Raw genomic sequence first — 20240 nt, 5'->3', positions numbered from 1 at the left:
CAATTTGGTATGTCGATCATCGGAATTGGTCCAGTAGTTCAAAAGTTATAAATTTTGGAAAAGGGAAAAACATGATTTTTCTGACTCTCATGAAATGGAAAAAATAAAAAATAAGGAACAAAATGCCAATTTCAAAATCTGAGAATCACTATATCAGTTTGGCATGGAACTGCTGATTAATCAGAAACTACTGTAGACTGTTGCAAATTCTAATAATCGCTTCTTCGTCAGATTTGAATCCCAATATATTTTTTTTTGCATGGAGGTGTGTGTTTTCTGATTGTTTCACATTTACCCAAAAGACATATACCCGAACGACAGCTACCCGAAAGACATTTTCCTAAATTTTAATCAACCGAATGTAACAAATACTCGAATGCGAGAGATACCCGAATGGAACACCTACTCAAGTGAACATTTATCCGAATGCAACAAATACTCGAAAGTAACATTAACCCGAATGTATTATTTACAGCTATATTTAATTAGAAGCTGTTTTTTGCATATTTAATCCTGATAAGTGTTATTAAAATGATAATATTTCAACATCGACTGGTATCCAAAAAACTCGTATATTACGCGGGTAGAGCAAAAACGAGAAAAAGCGGCGTTGCATACTATATTTTCCGAAGTTATGAGAAAGATATATACGAGGGCAGTTCGATAAGTACTTAGCCTACAAAAAATACAAAAGCGATGCTTCTTTAATCCATCTGAAAAATACGTTTTCTCGAGGTCTGTAAAGTAGGCCTCCTCATTCGACTCAAATTTCTGCCCGGCGAATGACTTTTCCAAGTTTGGAAACAAAAAAATGTCGTACGGGGCCTAATCTGGAGAATACGGTGGATGGGGCAGCAGTTCATAGTGCAATTCAATGATAGACTTTCAAATTCGATTATAAACATTATACAGCCATTTGGATTACGCAGCCTATACACGTATGAGAAAGTTGTCAGTTTCAAGCAGTCCACATAAAATTCATAGAATCAGATATTGAAATCAGTTAAAAAAGAAAAAAAAATACAGATAATGAGACAAAATAACAGTATTATAACACGACGAGATTCTACAGCATTTACGAAAAACATGTACACTCGAATACCACATATATGGATAGAAAGTTTAATCCCACTGCAGCGCAAATTTTATTATTAGTTTATTTTTTCGTTATGAAATTTATTTTGAGGCCAATGTAATGGGAATGAAGTTTACATCTAGCGTGGATAAGGAATTCATACAGCAGCCACCGATAAATAACGTCCGGCATCCGCAGCAATGTGTAAAAAATAGTCGATTTTCACTGGTTTCAACTTACCCCAGGGTTGAGAAAAACATGGGGTGAGTTAAAATGCTCAGAGCTATACAGAATACAGATTTTTCAGTTTAGTTTTCAAAACCACTACACTTGATTATACCTATTTTACCTAATACGTTCGGGTATTTGTTACATTTGGGTAGATGCGATTCGATAAAATTGTTTCGGGTGAATTATATTCGGGTAAATGGGACACAACCGTGTTGTCTAAGCTACCAAAAATCCACTATGGACCGTTCCAAGAGACGTTTGATAAATACCTAAGAATAATCGAAGAAAATTACGCAATCGAAATCTCAAAGTGAAAGAAGTTTAAAACCATAGTGGATTGCGAAAGAGCTAAAAGACTAAAGTTAAAAGAAATAGGATGTAATTTTCGAAAAATGCAAATATGATTGATTAAATTAAAATTAGCAGAAAGGTAAATTCATTAGGGGTTTGTTAAATATTTTACAAAAAAATTATTTTAGGACCCAAAGAGTTTAATTGAAATAATAGAAAGTTGTTCGGCTTCATGTTATAAAACCAAAAAACGTAAGTGTAATTTATTATTAACTTTATTTATTCATTATAAATAAGCTATTCCCAGTTTTGAACTGTTACGAACAAATTACTATAAAAATCAATACCGGAAATCCGAACACCGAGTTTACCTTGTCAAAAATAAATTAATCGTTTTATTTGTATAAAATTTTTTATTAGAGACAGTTACTCTGAACCACCCTGTATATACATACTTCATTGACATCCACTGGGTTGGGTTTCGATAGTAAGCAAAAATTAAATCAAGTTCGTCCTGGCACATGCGTTACTCGCATAACTCGATTCACGAGCAACGCGAGTAGTATAATGTAAATTTGCTCACAACATATGACTGGAGAGTGTACAGAAATACCATAGAGTAGTACTGTCTAATTTCATTTTAATTCCTAAACAGTGAGTTCTTGTAAGTGGAGTGGTTAGATCGAATCAAGCATTAGGCAAATTGCTCATGTATTACATCCAGTCTTCAGAAAACATACGCTGCGCTTAAATTGAGTTTAATTTTCATCAGCACGCGTTCGTAACAAACACGTATTCTCTCTTAGGACAAAGTGTAAAAAAATCATAAACACGAGAGCACCGAATGAACACAGCACAGAATTCTGATACTAAACATCCCTTTTACTTGTGTGATACGCGCCTCATTCTAAGCAAAGCATAAGGCCAGGCGCAAATTGAGACGCGTATAGCGCGAGCATCTTGGCGCGATCTAGCGCCTATTTTTGTGGCTAATGAAAACAGATAGAACGGCGCAAATTGGCCAGATGAAGCGAGGTGGTGGAGCGCTCGTGAGACACGATTCGCGTGACGATGTGGTTGAACCACAGTTTCTCGTGCTGGTCGTGCCGGTTGTGGTGGTTGTGTTGGTGAACAATCATAAAGCGCCGTGAGTCTGACACTGTATGGTTGTATCGGTCGGGTGGTTGTGTCAGTAAATAAATATATCGCGCAACTCTGTGTGAATCAGATATTGTATGCGAGTGGCACGTTATTTGAAGAAAAAATAACTCATCAGAGAAAGCAAACCAGATTTAAGCACTGTGTGAATCAGGTATAGAAATACGGCGCAAAACACGGTGGAAAACTCAGCAAAAACGAGGCTGACTGACGCCACACGAACTGAAACTCTGGCAGCTTTGCCTGAAATTAATTAGATTATGGTTTACAGCACAAGAGTCTATAGAGAATCACTTTATAAAACCATTTTGTATAGTGACAGAGAAGCGTTAACAACTGAAATCTAAAATTTGTAAATACTATTGAATTTGATTTATTTGCCTAGAAGTGCACCGAATTGTAAGTAATTCATATAAAAGTAAATGGATATAAATAAAAATAAATGTATTTTTTAGCTTGAAGCTATTCGCTATCAAGACCGGGCATTTTTTATTTTTACCGGAACACTGACAACAAAAAATTTGATCTGTGTTTCGAAGCGTGCTCATTAGCCAGAGCGCATGTGTATACAAGGAGTGAGAGCTTAACTGAGTACAAAAACTTGTTACACATCAGCACGTACCTAATGACGATCACCAGGGTAACATTCTACAAAAACAATACAAGAAAAGAAATAAATCATATTTATCCGATTTCTTCATATAAATCCATTTTGCACTCCTAAAATCGTGCACCCGGGGGCGGTCCACCCCCATCGCACCACCCAGTCGATGCCACTGCCTCTGCCCCTCGGTATCATACTAACAATCCTTCGTTTTCCAATTGGTGACTGTAAGATCCACGAGTTTTCATGTGTAAAAAAAGAGAGAAGACACATACTACCTTGATCAAAAAGTTCCCGGAATCATCACCGTATGGCGCTTTCAGTCACCCGTTTTTATCTTCATTGTTTTTTGTAGGTTGGCACATCTGTCATTGACATTTTATAAAGTTTGTAGTGTGATAGTTTTACATTTCTAAAAGTTACGCTGTATTGAGTACATCTGCTATTGTGCGTGCCTCGATTTTGTACAATTTGTAAAATTTGCAAAATCAATCGTTATTCGTGAACATTTGGCTGAAGAATGAATACCATTCAGCGACCACCGAATTCACCTGATTTGGCTCCCTGCGACTTTTTCCTATTCGAACGACTCAAGAAACCACGTTTCAGCATCCGAGATAAGATAATGGATTGGATCAATCGCTGGCATAAGTGCGTTGCAGTCGATGGGGAGTATTTTGAAGGGGACAATATCGATATTGATGTATAACGATGTATTTTTCATTTCCTGAATAAATTCCGGGAGATTTTTGATCCAGGTGGTAGTGCCTTCTTCATGCAACGAATTTGATTCTCTGAGAATATTCGCAATGTGTCGTTTTGCCATATCCGCAATGTATAGTTATTAGGTCATTATTATATTTAGATTTCGGTAGTAGTGCACAAAAATATCTAAACTGGAGGCGATCTGGCGTAGTGGTAACATCCATGCTTCTCACGCTAAAGGTCACGAGTTCAATTCTCACTCCCGACATTCTTCCAAAAATGGAAGTAAAAGTGACGAACCAGCCACATGAGTTGAAAGTCACTATAATACAGATACAAAAAAACTAAACTAATGATGATCATCTTGCGTAGGACTATCAATAAAATAAATACATCTGCGGCAAGCAGTCTGAATTTCAAACCTTTTAAGTATTCTCATATACGGTCCTTATTAAATAGATAACATCCATGAGATCTATCATTTCCAGCATTAGTTGTGAGCTCAAATTACCATTGGAAAATGCTTACGTTCCGTTCAAATCCAGTTCAAACTAGCCAATCAAAATTTCAAATTAGCTAAATGGAATGTCCATCGTAGTTCTTCACCTCATACGCCCACAATGCTCTATGCGCTCTCCCCAGCAGCTACACCCAAACTAAATGCATTCCCATAATCATTTTAGTAACTTTTCTGCCAAAGCGATCGGCGGGTTACTAATCTACTCCGCAGCTTTCCTTTCATGCAAGGAAAACCCAATAGTAAAAGGAGCCCAGAAATAGAGGCGAAAAAAGGCGAGCACGATTGCATAACACCCTGCTTTTGCTTTCTTCGAGCCCGGCGGTGGTAATAAACTGTGCACACTTTCGCTTCTTCCCGCTCCGTATACTTGCTCCAGCTCGAAGCTTCAGTTTCACGTCGAGTTGTGTCCGCCAACTGGCTGTTGTCTCTGTGTGTATATCCGGAATTATCATCTAACGTCTCTTCAATGACCAATATTGAAATTCAATACGAGCCAAACCTTTCCATCCAACCAGATAGAGGCGAAGACCAACGAACGATGGGTGGAACAATTTGATCCCCTCCCGACGCTCTTATCGTCTATGTCAAAGTCCGCTGTATATCCTTAAATAGAATGCGATCCATTGTCACTTTGTATGGAATTGCTTCTCATTTCCGTGAGATTCCATCCTCAACTATACTATTCAGTTAACTGAACAGCGTACTTAGTAGGAATAATTATTTACTTTGTCGGCTATATCCTTCCGATTCGAGCCTAACTGTGAATATATTTCTGCACATTTCATAACACTTGTATCTATGCACCATTCATTATTATTTGCACATGCTTCAATTTCACACTCTCGAAGTTCACAAACGCTTTCGGGGGATTACCCGACAAAGGTGGCAACAAAAAAAAACACTTTCAGTCAGGCCAAACACTCCTAAGCCTGGATTGAACACTTGGGCTCCCGCAGAACTAGAGTATCGCTACCGCTACCAACCCGTACGCGAGCAAATCTCATTTTCAACTGGTGAAAATCTGCCGCTGGGAAAACCAAACTCGCAGCATCCTTTCGCTTGGGAAGAACCGAGGGAGTTCCGACCATACGCTACTAGTGGCGAATTTTTCTGAGAAGCCGCTAGTGCTGCCAGATGTAGAGAACTTTTCGTGAGATAATTGTGAGTGTCATAACACAAAGTGGGGAAGGACTAAAACACTCGTATCTGAACGATAGCAATGATATATTCAAGATGAAAGAAGAATATGTTCTGGCAATCATGATAGCTGACTTCTCATCGACAACATATCTCCTTACAGCGAGAGTACGATCGAGAGTCGCCGAGAGTTCGGGAGAGCAGCACAATTGTGGGGTACTCACTCTCCGGTGCTCTGTCCTGCCCGCTTTGTGTACAAACAAAAGTGCGGGAAAACAGCTGAGAAGCGAGTTCGCTTATCAGAGACCTCTGAAGTGTTAGTAAAGCACACGAAGCGGGAGAGTATATTGCATAAATGGCCCCCGCTCCACAAAGCAGAGCGACAACGAGGAGAAACACTGACTGTGGCATATAACTCTAAGCTTGTCTGTCGCTTCATGCGCCTTCCTCAACCAACGGAAGGGAATCATGTCTTCCTCCTGCTAGCAGATCGACTATCTCTGAAGCACGAGGTCTGATTCTTCTTGGCTGAAGCTCACTGAACTTGATACGTGCCGAACGTATACTAGCGACAAGGAAGAAATATACACATTGATAGGCTGATTCAGCTCAATGCAAAGGGTAAACCGTTAAATGACCACGAAGGGAGGGCGAGTGTTTATGATTCCCTTATTTTTCTCTCGATAAAATCCGGCCGTGGCTAAAGGATACTGGTGAATACACGTAGTGTAACAAGATATAGGTTGGGGCCTCTGTTTCTCCTACACGTTGCTATGAATATGTTACTCAGCAAAAAAGGATGCCTGGATTACATACATTCAACTAGTGTGTAGCCGTGGAGAGAGAAACTAATGGGCGCTGATTGTAAATAGCTTATTGCATCGTTGTATCACCAAATTGTGAAACTTTTTTGAAATGATTTGCGAACAGATCCGTTAGTTCAACTGTTCGGCCAGCAATGAATTAAGTTGTTTTTGTGTGCTGCTGAGTGATTGATGTTCTATAAATTGCATACTCCTTGTAGAAACCTTTATTATTTGAATTTGGTTTCACTGTTGCAGGGCTCATTATGTATTGAAAGTTCCAGAGCTCTAGTTACTTTAAACCCGAATGTCACATTTGAACTTATTAATTGCGCTTATAAAAAGTCAAACAAGTGTTCCGAGGTGTTAGGTATAGTTAAACCTATCATGATGATTCATTACTAAATAAATCTAAATTTGATACACTAAGAGTCTTAACTACTAAAAAAAATGTAACAAGTTTTAGAAATAACTTCCTTGATGAAAACGCATGATCCGATTATGGATGTCTCGTTCCATAGCCATTCCAAAGAAATGCTTCACCGCTATTACATCCGTCAGTCTTCGGAAAACAATGATCGATGACTTCCTAAGCTTCCAGGGACAAACTGTCCAATAAGATGTTGTAGAGTACTACGATGGCTGACTACAAACGTTCACTGTACACTAGGGTGGCAGCGAAAATTGTCATGTCAAATTTCAAAAACCGACCATGTATATTTTGTTTATCAAGAACATTACCTGTGCAAAGTTTCAGCTCAATTGGACATGATTTAGGGGTTTCTCAAAACGCTCAAAGTTCAAAAATCTACCAAAGGAAGGACGAAAATACGAAATTTGGACAATCGAAAAAAAATGTGTTCGATGCTAAATGCCTTAAAAATGCATAAAATGTCGAGATCTGGTGTTATAACGAAAAAAAAAAATTTTGGCCGAAAATCAACCTTTTGGCCAAAAAATCGAAACTTTGAGTGCTTGACCCACCCCTAAATCATCCAAAAGTCCGATTGAGCTGAAATTTCGCACAGGTGATGTTGTTCGGAAAATAAACAAAATGTACACGGTCGTTTCTTTAAATTCGATAATAAATTTTTCCATACCTTCATTGTCACTTAGTCCCAGAAGGTCGATCAGTCCCAGAAGGTCGAATGCACGATTTTAGGGGTGCAGAATGAACCGAATTTATATGAAGAAACTGGATAAATACGATTGATTCCTTTTCTGGCGGGGAGTGGGGATGCAAATCGATCCTTCCGCCCCGGGCGCGACACCGACTCTTCCGTTCTGGGTGCGAATGTTTCTACTTTTCTGGCAGCGGGGGATGCGCCCCGGGTGCGAAAGCTTCACTCGACGCCACTGATAGTAAGTTAGCTGTCGCTAGCGTCATCTCCTCTGAGGAAAATTCTCAGAATCTTTCTATGCCCGAAACAACAAAGATCGCTTATTTCGCTCGTTTTTTGTTTAATGTTTCCCCTCGAGCTGTGAACACTAGCGAATATTTCACATGAAATGTGTTTCCATGTTTCATTTTTGTCGCTGCAACTGTGTGCATCTGTTAGACGCGTGTTTGATGCTCGTTGAATTGCGATGCACGGAAGATGTCTCTCGTTAAATGCTCAGTGCAATGCGTGCATTGATATAAAGAAACAAATTGCGACATATGACCAGTTAGTGTATTCTTCTCGCAAAGGCAAGAACGAATCGTTGCTTCTCGAAATGATTCTACAAAACCACGCAAACCATTAAAAAAATTTCAGGGTCCCCGGAACTTTTTACTAAACAACCAACAAATGAAAAAAAGATTGCATAGACCGGCGTCCTAAGCGGTCGTGTCTCGGATACAACCCCTCGAATTTTGATGTAGACGTCTTTCATTAACCGTCTACAGCCCAAGCCCGCCTTTAGACGGGCTTCGCGGATTCTCTCTTCAAATTATTCAGACATTATTTTCAATGTGCACCCCCACTAGAACGTCTTTAGAATATTTTCATCTATCACACATACATATTGTTTTTATGCTGGTAGCTTTCTGCTAGGAGTATAGATAAATGAAAAACTAGGGCGGTAAATTAAAAACTTGGGCGGTAGAGGGTTAAGAGTGCCAAATCATAAAACAGGTAACGTTTTTATGTAATAAAGTTAACGTTAATAACCATTTTTGCCGAGAACGGATTTTTGCGATTTACATACCAAACGAATCGGAAATTTCCCATAATTTGTTTGATATGCTATACATTACAATCATAGTCTGTATATAGTTTAAATTGATGAAAATTGGAAGCATTCCCATTTCCTCTTACATTTGTTCTGTCCTTTGTTTGCTTTCCCGAACAAAGCTGTCAATAACGGGCAACTTATTGTCGTGCAAAGAAGGGGAAATCGTAAAATGTAAAGTCTCCGTGAACAAAGGAAAAGAAGAAGAACGAAGTGGAATATTTGCCTAGAGTATAAACAGTGTATCTAGCAGAGGCAAACTTTCAAAACATCATTCTTTTCGTGGGCACCGACTGGGCAACAACGTTGCTGGACTAGCTGGACGACGAGGGATCGAGTGCGTTTCTCAAGGCAATGAGGGTGGAGGTGTAGTGCAGGAGTACACCCAAAGTTTATTTTTAGCACATTTTCTGGCATCCCGATTTATTACATTAAATGAGCTGAAAGATAACATAAAATGCTCTACTCCCCAATACATGTATATCATTTGTATAATATATATGCTAGAGCCAATATGAGGGAGCGAAACAGGAGACACATTTAAATGAAAGCTTTTCGTATAGTTTGCCAAATACACGGCCCAGACAGAGAAATATATATTCTCGTTCATGTTTTTCTTTATCGGCTTAGAAAACACCTTCCAACTTCATTTTATGATGAGGTGTAATATTATCACGCTCCTTTATAATAGCGCTGGCAGCTATATGGATAGCGTGGTCGTGTAAAGTAACTTCCCATTCCAGCCGGCCTTGGTTCGATTCCCATTGACGTCGTATGGACTTTTTTTTTGCGCAATCCCAAATGAAAAGAGAAATGAAAACAGAAAGAGATGTCTGCTCGCATACATACAAACCATTTTTAAGCTTCAAAATAGCTCATTATTTGCGCATTTGACTCTCATGACCAGGAAATGGCATCTTTTCTGCCAAAGATGGCATGTTTTCTGCCAACGCTAGTTTGGGTGTAGAGTCAAGTTTTCTAAGAGCCTTTCTCAAAGCTAGAGACGAATGGACTGAGATAGTTTGATGTCTCTATAATACAAAACCTGACCTGACCCCTGGCAAACTTTCATTCTTCGTGAGGGAATCGACTGAACAACATCGTTGCTGGGTGAGCTGGACGGCGAGGGATCGAATGCCTTTCTCAAGACAATGGGGGTGGAGGAGTAATATGATGGATAAAGTAAAGTTTTCCAAGGGCCTTTTTGAAGGTTAGTGACGAATGAACTGAAGGAGTTTAAAGTCTCAAGCAAGGAAACTTTCACTATTGTTCTATATTCAAAGCAATGAATATCGCTAGTTCTTCCTTGTTTTACGTCATCACATGTCTTCGTTTCGGATTGAGCTGTGGACGCGACTAAATTACTCAATCGCTGATGTTTCTGGCATTGCAATCATTACATCAAACTGACGCCATTGCATTGCAATTGTGTGGGTGAACATCAAGCTAGGCTATCGTCAGCTCACCAAGAAAATAAATGTTCTGTAATTTTGTCAGTGATTTGGTTTCGCATAACGATAGGAAAACTCTCTCCACAAAGGATGACAGCTGAGCTAATCTAGACTAGCAATATTAACAGAAAGGGCTTCTGTTGAGAAGAGCGCAAAACGGAGATAAGTGTGTGTATATTTAGTTGCTTCAAGCCATCGTATATGGATATTTGTATGCGTACGTGCGTGCTTCATAACCCGTACGTAAAAATAGTGCATCTCCGCTACGTTGAAACCCCATTTGTATCTGCTCCCGTGTGCATTGGCCCTGTAACGATGCAACAATAATGATAAATATAAACTAGGAGGGAAGATAGCGGGAGGGAAATATTCACGCTAGGGTATTAGTAATGAATCTTTGCTGAGGCAAATATTCAGCCTTTTTTCAAGCAGTTAACATTGTTTGTTTTCTGTCATCAATGCATGCAATGCTGACGCTATGGTGAAGCAGGTGTTAAGGTTGTGTACCAAATAATTATTTGGGGAAGACCAAGTTATTCAATAAGTTATATTAAGTTATTAATTTATTTGAGCTCGCGTGCCAGTCGCAAATCTGCTTTCAACTAGGATTGCATATGCGCTAATCTTGATCATAATGAAGCACTCTTACTCTTTTCGAGGTAGTTGAGATTAACAGATAGAGTTTATTTCGTTTATTTAGTCACCAAGAAAGTAATTTTTTTTATCCCAACAGTTTATTTTATTTAGGCTCATTTAGCAACTTTTAGTTACAGCTGAACTGCTAAATGCGCTGAAGGAAATGAATATATGGGATAAAAAATGTCTTGAAATCTTGAAACTACACCCAAAAACTAGCGTTGCCAGAAAAAATGCCTTTACGTCTCCTGAAGCGTCAAATAAGCAAATAAAATCATCTGTCTCAAAAGCTTTAAAATGTTTGCATGTATGGGGTCAGACATCTCTTTCTTTTTTCTTTTTTCATCACTTTTGGGATTGCACTTAAAAAATAGTGCAAACAATGTCAACGGGGTTCGAAACAAGTCCGGAAGAAATGCGAGGCTGTTTTACAGGACACGCTTTCCACATAGCTACTGGTGCTGTGGCGTTAATGAGTGATAATATTACAGCTCATTATAAAATGAAGTTGGAAATTGTTTTCTGAGAGTAAAAAGAAGAACTTAACATGAATCTTTATCTATCTCGATCTGGGTCGTGTATGTGGCAAAATATGCGAAAAGCTTCAATGCGTGTTATCTCCTATGTGTCCTTGATTCGCTCGCTCATATTGATCTTATAATGCAATACCGTATATATTATACAAATGCCATTCCAGCATTTGAGAGTCATGACATTTTATTTTATTTTTAGGCTCATTTAATCTAATAAATCAGGATGACAAAATATTTGCTTAACATTAATTTTGGGTGTAGTGCATATGTTTTAGTATGCAGCCATTCAATACCAAACCGACATAGTGGTTCTAAGATTTTCGTGAAAAGTGGTAGTTTTGTTCCCTATCGCAAAATATTAGAATCTGCTCAGCTGAGTTTGTTTACAAAATATATCCAAAAATCAAAGATTATTATCGTTTTTGAGTTATTTGAGCCTCTCAAGAAAAAAAATATAAAAAAATATGGCGCCCTCTAGTCCAAAGCCATGTGAACAATAAAAAAACAAATGCTATCAATTATTTCGAAAACAATATCCAATTTTTTCGCAAGTATAAAAAGATAGCTAAATGGATTTAATTTGATATATCGATCATTTGAATCGGTCCAGTAGTTCAAAAGTTATGAATTTAAAAAAATCATTCTTGGAAAAAAAAGATTTTTCGGACCACCATAAAATGGAAATGAGCACCCTAATGAAGAAATAAAAAAAAATGCGCATCTAATATTTTGCGATAAGGAACAAAACTAACACTTTTCACGAAAATCTGAGAACCACTGTATCGGTTTGGCTTGGAATGGCTGATTTTTTTATATAGGTTAGGAAAGCTCTACCAGCCTTATCTGGGATTGATTATGATTGATTTCTTTATTTCGTCAAACTATAGTAGACAACAATTGTCACATCAATTACATTACTGTACTTATTGTACGTTCTCATCATTCTATTAAATGGACCATTCATAGCATATAAAGTTCGAAATGAAGTTGGTTTGAACAAATTCCGTGCTCGCAAGGCTCGTGTTGGTGCATAAAAATTTAGATTTTCATGTAAGTTTTCAGAGCTAATCCTGTGTGAAACTAAGTCAATTAAACATGAAATTGCGGCATTTTCTCTGCGTTTCTCAAGTGTTTCAATACCGAGCATACTATTTGCTTTATTGATCATTGTATTGTAATGTTCGCCAAAAGTGAGTTTCGAATCAAGAATTATACCTAAATCTCTAATTTTGACGCATCTCTACAGTTTCAAATCCTAGAGAACATATGAAGTCATAAGTTTCATGTTTTCGTTTCACACGATATAATATTACATTTTTTCACATTAATATCTAAAAGACTTTTCACGCACCATTCGAAGAAAACATCTACTTCTTGTTGGAAAATCACATGGTCACTACATTTGGTTACTTCCATGTACAATTTCATATCATCAGCATATATTAGAATGTTGAGGTTAGTTAATACTAGTGACACATCATTTACGAATAGGATGAAAAGTAAAGGGCCTAAGTGAGAACCTTGTGGAACTCCGGATGTGACATTCACTGGATTAGAGATTTTTCCTCTAAAACGAACAAACTGTGTAAGATTCTACCCACTTCAATAAATTTCCAGTTACTCCCATACGTTGGAGCTTGAAAATAAGCATTGGAATATCTACTCTGTCGAAAGCCTTGCTGAAGTCTGTATAAAGAGTCTCGACAACGTTGCCTCTATCCATTACCGCAAGAGAATAGGATACAAATTCTAACAGATTTGTGGCAGTGGATCTTTCTTTATAAAAACCATGTTGATTCGGTGAAATATAATGTTTTAACTGATTGAACATTTTAGTATTGACAATAGATTCAAAGAATTTGGGAATACAAGATAATATGGCGATGCCACGATAGTTATTTATGTCAGAACGGTTACCCGATTTGAATATGGGTAGTAGGAATGATTTTTTCCAGACAGAAGGAAATATTGCCAATTTTAGCGATAAATTGAAAAGCAAGGACAAAGGACGAACGAAAGCCGGTGCCAACTTTTTCAACAACATTGGAGGGATACCATCCGGCCCGGGACCTTTAGATGAATCTAGACCCTCCAGCGCGATAAGAAGTTCATTAGCGGTAATATTGTTAATTGAGACCGAGTTTGCACACTCGGGTAAAAACGAAAAATAATCGTAATCTCGAACCACGTTATTTGTTGTGTAGTTACCTTGGAAAAACGGGCGAATTGATTACTAATATCACTATCATTTGATCCAACGTATTCTCCAAATTTCATACTTGATGGAAAATTATTAGATTTCATCTTATCGCTGGCAAAATTAAAAAATTTCTTAGGATCGGATTTAATATTATTTTCTATCCTTGTAATATACCTTTCATATTCTAGTGATATTTTCGCATCAAGGTTTTTACAAATATCTTTGTATATGATTAAATTATCCAAAGTTTCGCTGGCTTTGTATCTTTTATGAGCTTTTTGTTTTTTGTTTTTGAGATTTTTAATATCACGAGTGAACCATACTGGTGTTTTTGAATTTGTATTAAGTTTTTTCTTTCTTGTTGGAACATGTTCGCTTATGATTCTATACAGATTATCATCAAAAATTTCAACAGCTTTGTGTATGTTCTTTTCATCTTTAAGTAAAAAAGACCAATTTATATCATTAAGCTTACAATTAATTTGCTCGTAGTCTGCCTTTTTGAAATCAAAATTTATCTCAAAATCGCAATCGGCGGGGGCGTGTACTTGTGCTATCGATAAATAAAGAGTATTCTATACAAGGCATTTACAGCAATGAGTACACCACCCCCCGATTTTTTATCACACAATGGCAAATCCCGATCACACCTAAACACGTTAAAATTGCTACCAAATAATTCTTCACTTTTCACTGTGTCGTTCCAACTGGTTTCAGTGGCCAGTATTACATTGTACATACAAGCATTACCTGTAATTAACCCAGATGTCATGTGGGGCTCGCACCCACAAAAACCAAACCCTCTGCTCGTTGGCTTTTCATAGTAGGAGGAACACAGATTGCTAGTACAAATGCGTAAAAATGTATCCACTAATGCGTAGCGCATTTTCAAAATTTAAAACATCCTTAAAATGGCGGCTCTATGATGTATTTTTACATGCTGAAAATTTTTTTTTATTGAAATATTCAGTACGAACATTTCGAGAAAAACGGGTTTTTACCTCACTTTTACGCGTTGTCATGAATTAATTAAATTATTTACAAATAAGTTACATTATGTTCGGGGGGCGTTAACATTTTGATTGTTATAAGCTACCCGAGAATGTAAAAAAATCGAATATTTCAATTTTCCATTATAATAATATTTATATCAATAAATTTTACAATAATGGAAGTGATGTATAATTTTAAAAAAAGCTTTTTCCAAAAAAGTTTTTCGATCAGCCTTGTAATAGAATAACTCATGATTATAAATATGTACTTACAAATTAATATCCCAAAATAATTGAGTTTTTTTTGCATCGTTGTGCGATACATGGGTAGCCTTATATATAAGTGTCCCGATAACCATAATTTTTCTTCAGATAACCAAAAATGATTTATTTGAGCATAACTTCACAATCCTTTGACCATGGATTGAATGAATCGACTTACACTTTACCAGAACAAGATAAATATCGACATGGATAGATTATTCGGGGTATAACTTTCTTTTCTACACGTTCCGAAAACTTTTCTTTCCCATAGCAACATCTGTGTATGCATAATTCAAAAAGAAAAAGAAGAGACGAGAGGCTATTTTTTACTGCTGGTCGAACTGTGTTGTCTTTCGTTATTTGTTCGAGAAAAAACAACGATCATCGCTTTAAAGTTTTCGTATGAGGTCGAAAACGCCCCCTCCCCTTCTTTTTAAGCTTCGAACATAAATAATGTTTCCAATATGTGCATTGGATTTAACTCTTTTGGCATTAATTTCTCATTAATGTAGATTGGGTTTAAAAATACACATGAAGGAATACGTAAGAAATGTTGAACTCGTAATACAAAAATGAAAGATTTCGAACGCTTTAAACGCGACTATTTTATATCACAGATATGTTTGAAAATATTTGTACCCAGCTATTATGAGATAATATTTTATTGTTTTATATTTTATTAGAATAATATTTTCGGAGACAAATTATTGAACAGTTTAATAAAGGTAATCATTATCATTATCTATTGGTATCAGTTATCTAGGTCAAATCTAGTCACGTGTACAGTCATACCAGGGCATGAGACTAACTAACATAAGGAAAACTAGCTTCAAACGATTCATTTTGAAACATTTAATTCAGCGCTCTATCTTACTAATCGATTACGATTACTGCCGCGAGCTGCATTGAAATAAAATTCAACGGACGGAAATAAATTAATATATTATTTTGTTCATTATTTTTGTTTTTCCCAAAGTTTTGTTGGTCTTGTCAGCCGAAAGTTCATGTTCTTAGCATATACCAAAGCAACTTGTTCATAACCCTAAGTTTAGTAGGCACACTATTCTTGATTTTGTTTCTCTGAACCACTCCAATGTTTAATTAATCTATTGCTTCTTGGTATTGCGTGGCAAGGATGACGCATAAGCTCAGTTGTTTGATTTTATTCGAGTTGGGCCACTGCTTATTCACAAGATCGATGAACAGAAGCTTTTCAACGAAATCAATCAAAACAGGAAAACATTATTTTCGCTCAATCACTTGATCAGAGTCTGCTAGATTGTTCAGGTGTAACCATAACCATATTGTTGAAATTTAATTACATCGATTATTACGTTATTATTTGGTTGCCATTCAGGTGAAATGTAGATGGCAAACGTTTTCCTCCAAATTATTTGAGCCTCGACGTGGAACTTTGGCTGCTTCCTTTTGAATAATGGACGTGGTTGGTACATATCGAATGATTGTTCCTGAAAGATTATTAGGAAATTGCTTCTGCAGAATTATTGTGCTTCCCACTCCCAATAAAAAAAAACTGGACTGATTGTAACGTCATTTTCACAATTCCCTACCATTTTTCTTGAGATTGTTCTGAAAATTTCATTACAAACAAGTAATCAATATTCTACTTCCGATTCCCAATCAGTTTTCAGATGGTATGAATTTAATTCGTGTCCTGTTGCAATTCAGCTCCGATTATGTTGATTTTTCTACGATATTAGAGGCACTTTTCTGCTCGCTACAAGCGGAATACAAATCATCCTCGAATGAGATGATTTACGGTTGTATCAAAAGTTGATGCGACAACAAAGTCAGGCCTCTCAAACCTAAAACCAGAAATCTGGGAAAGCCATTTACTGATACACAGGGCCTTACCGAAGGTTTTCCGTTCGACGCTGAAAGGGCGGGGAAAATGCTGCTTGCATAAAACATTAATGAGATTAAAAACGGCTGGGAGGCATGGAAAATACTGCGGGAAATTTGTGGTAAGTTTCTTTTTTCTATTTGTGACGAGGACTCCAATGTCTAGTATGTATGCGCGGTCTTAGGAGGATATATTAAAATTGTATCATGCTGGTGGGAAAAATGTTCCTTTTTAAACGGCGCTGTAACAGATGTCGGTCGAATCGTGTCTCTAATTGCTAGTTTACGGTGCCGAGCGGTAGGAGACAGCCAATGATGAGGAACCAAGCAGACCGGTAGTTTTGTTTTTCCTTTTTTTTTTGTTTTGATTGGAACTTGACGACGTATTCTGGGTGACCACGTATACCAAGGACGAGTTTTATCGTTCTTCATCAGCACGTGTGGGGATTCGTCTCGGAACAAGCTGCCAGATGGTATCAACACGTCCTCTCCGGAAGACGCGTGTTCCCGGTTGATTTAATATTCAAGAATTCGGCACCCATATTGGATGCCACAGTTTTTGCTGTTTTGCAAATTCCTTTTTTTCCTCGGAAACAGAAGAAAAGAAACTTTACTTTGTATAGTGACACATTGGAACGCTGTGATTTGAAACAGAGGATAGAAGTGTTTACAGGGTTTCAGTGCTGGAGAAAGCAAAAATGTTATATCTTTCAGTACAAACATTATTCTCGCTTCTTGTTGACGGTGTAACATTCTTATTGTTTATTGAAAGTGCTGATTGAGTGTCTTATTGATTACGCGTTTGTCAGAAGTGATTAAGAAAAAAAAATTTGGAGGATGATACATTGTGTTAGTGGTGAAGTAAAGAAAATTTCAAATGTTATGGATGAAGGAATATATGATCATCAGAACACAATTTAAAGAACTAGGAATAACATTCGGATTGACCTATATCCACGTGAAATATTCACCTTAAGGAATTTTAAGGACTAAAAGCAATTCATCAAGGTATGACATCTTTCTTTTTTGATACAATCGACCTGGTAAATGGGGAATACATATTCAATACAATACATATAATATATGATATAAACTAGAGGCTCTGTTCCATTTTTTTAGCGATTTTGGAGGATGGAAAGGTTGGAGTTTCATGAATAATGAGCACCGAAGCTCGTGGCTTCAAAATGATGAGAAATATAATAAATGTTTCTAAACCTTTTAGTTACATATTTTTTCTTTGATATGTGTATGTGTAATATGTAATTTTTTTTTGTGGTTAAATTTTTGTTCTAGTAATCTTGAATTTCTTGTGTTCCCAAAATGCCTGAAAAACTTCATATTGATATGTTTTTCTTCCCCGATTGATCATAATTTTGAGTAAATCAGAGGAGCAGGAGGCGTAAATGATGAATAAAAATTATTTTTCGCTTAAGTAACAATTTGAAATTGTACAAAATTCAATCAAGCTTCCAAAATAGCCTATCGATTTCCTGTGTGATCACTATTTCTTGTAATATTAACATTCAAACAACCATTCCATGTCTGATAGTGGTTCTCAGAATTTATGGTTCTGTTCCTTATCGTAAAATAATAAACCCTTTTTTTATTTTTTTATTAAGGTGGCCATTTCCATTTTAGGGTGCTATATTCTCTATGTTTCATATCCAAAAATCGGAGATGTGATTCTTTTCGTTTTTGAGTTATGATTATTCACAGTTAACATGTTTTCAGACTTCGTTCAATATTCCTATGCGACTAGACTATCATGTTATACGTAGATACTTGAATAAATTTCGATGATTGTTTTGTATCTCATAAATTAATTAGATTGAAATAAGGTAATACATGTATCCCGAACAGCCATATCGATATTCATTTTGATTTGATCCAATATTTTGATTAGACAACCTTTTGGTTTCTAACTATGTAAATGGCAGCTTCGGATTAAAATTAGTTCATCTGGTATATTTTTTCCATTTTTTGCTTAAAGCTTAAAGTTACTGCTTAAAGTTACTCTTACAGTTTCACAGAATGTTCTTCTTTCGAGAACGGGAATCGTTTTACAATAATATTATTCTCATTTTCCAGCCTGTCCTTGTAGTTCCGGATATCTTTGTAGTAGATGGTCTTATTGGAACGTTCTATGAATCACATGATTGAATTATTTTCTTTTTGCTTCATTATAGTGACTTTCAGCTTTTTGGCTGGTTCGTTTCTCGGGCGACGGCTTTACTTCCATTCCAAAGGGAGAATTTCGGGAGTGAGAATTGATCTCGTGGCCTTTAGAGTGAGATGTACGATCACCTCCGTTGAATTATTGTGCTAATTGTGTTAATTGTTGGTATGGTTACAACATAATTAGCTTTGCCTACAAAAAATTTGAAAAAAAGAATTGAAAAATACCGCTATGCATATTTTTTTTCCCAGATATTTTTGTACATTCGTTACAACATATATCAAAGTGAAAAATAGTAATTCTTAAATTAGAAACTTTAAGCTTAAAATTATATACATTTAATTTTCCGGTGTACAGTTATAACAGCCTTTCAAAAATCATCCCTTCCGAACATATCGAAAGATGGTACTTCTGATTTAGCCTCTTTTCTTCTATTAAATACTAATGCCAATTGACAGAAAACTTTTATACATTTATATTTTTCAAAGCTAACAGAAGAAAATATCATGCGTCCTTAATGGACTTTACAATTCCGAGCAGGGATTCTCTAAGTGGTCAATATCGTCGATATGGGTTTCCCAGGGGTTGACAAGATACTGTATAAATTGTGTTACGCGCACTTGAATGACTAATATTTTAATTATTATTGACACTTGATATTTACTGAATTTTATGTCTATTTATTGATGAGAAAATAATGTCAAGTTTACCTCCAGGTTTACCTCACCTCCAGGCATAAAAAATGTGGCGCGATGACATCATCGAACAAAATTACAGTGCAGTGTGCGATATCTTCCATTTTTATAGACATATTTTCCATCGACATTTCCTCTTGGAATTTGTATCAAGCAAAACCACTGCGTGTGATACTAGCATTGGGGAGACTGTTGTCTGCTAGCTTGTCTGAGTTAGGCTGTTTATTTGATAATGATGTTTTGTTGAATTACAGAGGCTTTAAACTTTTCAGTTCATTCACATCTAAGTGTGTTCGATATCCGGAATGGTTTGTGTAAACCCAATAAAATGAAAAAGAGCGGGGCCTAAATTGCAATATTTCCTCGCTCCTCTGTGTCAGTAGAACGAACGCTGCAATTACATTTCGAGCCAGTGATGTCCATATCTTCTGTGTAGCGAAGAGAAACTCAATTTCACTCTCCTTTTCCGTCATCTACAACAAGAGCGCTCCTCTTTGGTATATAGTCACCATAATTCTAAATAATAATTCTAAAGCCTATAAGTCGTACAATAAATAACGTTGAATATCCTATAACATTGGTCGACGGATTGTGATGCTAGCGTTCCTTTCTCCACCAATTACATATTACGAGACAGATATATCCAAAATTTACAGCACTTATCCGGACCTACAAATTTCAAGACTGTTTTA

The 20240-nt window shown here is 36.7% G+C and overlaps 2 protein-coding genes across 2 annotated transcripts in view; one reads left to right on the top strand and one right to left on the bottom strand.

Moving 5' to 3' along the window:
• Positions 1–20240, bottom strand: part of LOC129773126 (fructose-bisphosphate aldolase-like) — a 609238-nt gene that overhangs the window by 122886 nt on the left and 466112 nt on the right. The window lies entirely within an intron of this gene.
• LOC129773125 (odorant receptor coreceptor) overlaps positions 17129–20240 on the top strand; it is a 30235-nt gene continuing 27123 nt past the window's right edge. The window contains exon 1 of the mRNA XM_055776688.1: positions 17129–17685. The gene's annotated coding sequence lies outside the window, so the exon portion shown is untranslated. The remainder of the gene's footprint in view (positions 17686–20240) is intronic.

Source organism: Toxorhynchites rutilus, chromosome 3 (assembly GCF_029784135.1).
Source record: "Toxorhynchites rutilus septentrionalis strain SRP chromosome 3, ASM2978413v1, whole genome shotgun sequence".
Classification (NCBI taxonomy): Eukaryota; Metazoa; Arthropoda; class Insecta; order Diptera; family Culicidae; genus Toxorhynchites; species Toxorhynchites rutilus.
The sequence above is the reverse complement of the archived record's forward strand: the minus strand, read 5'-3'. Positions and strand labels throughout refer to the sequence as shown.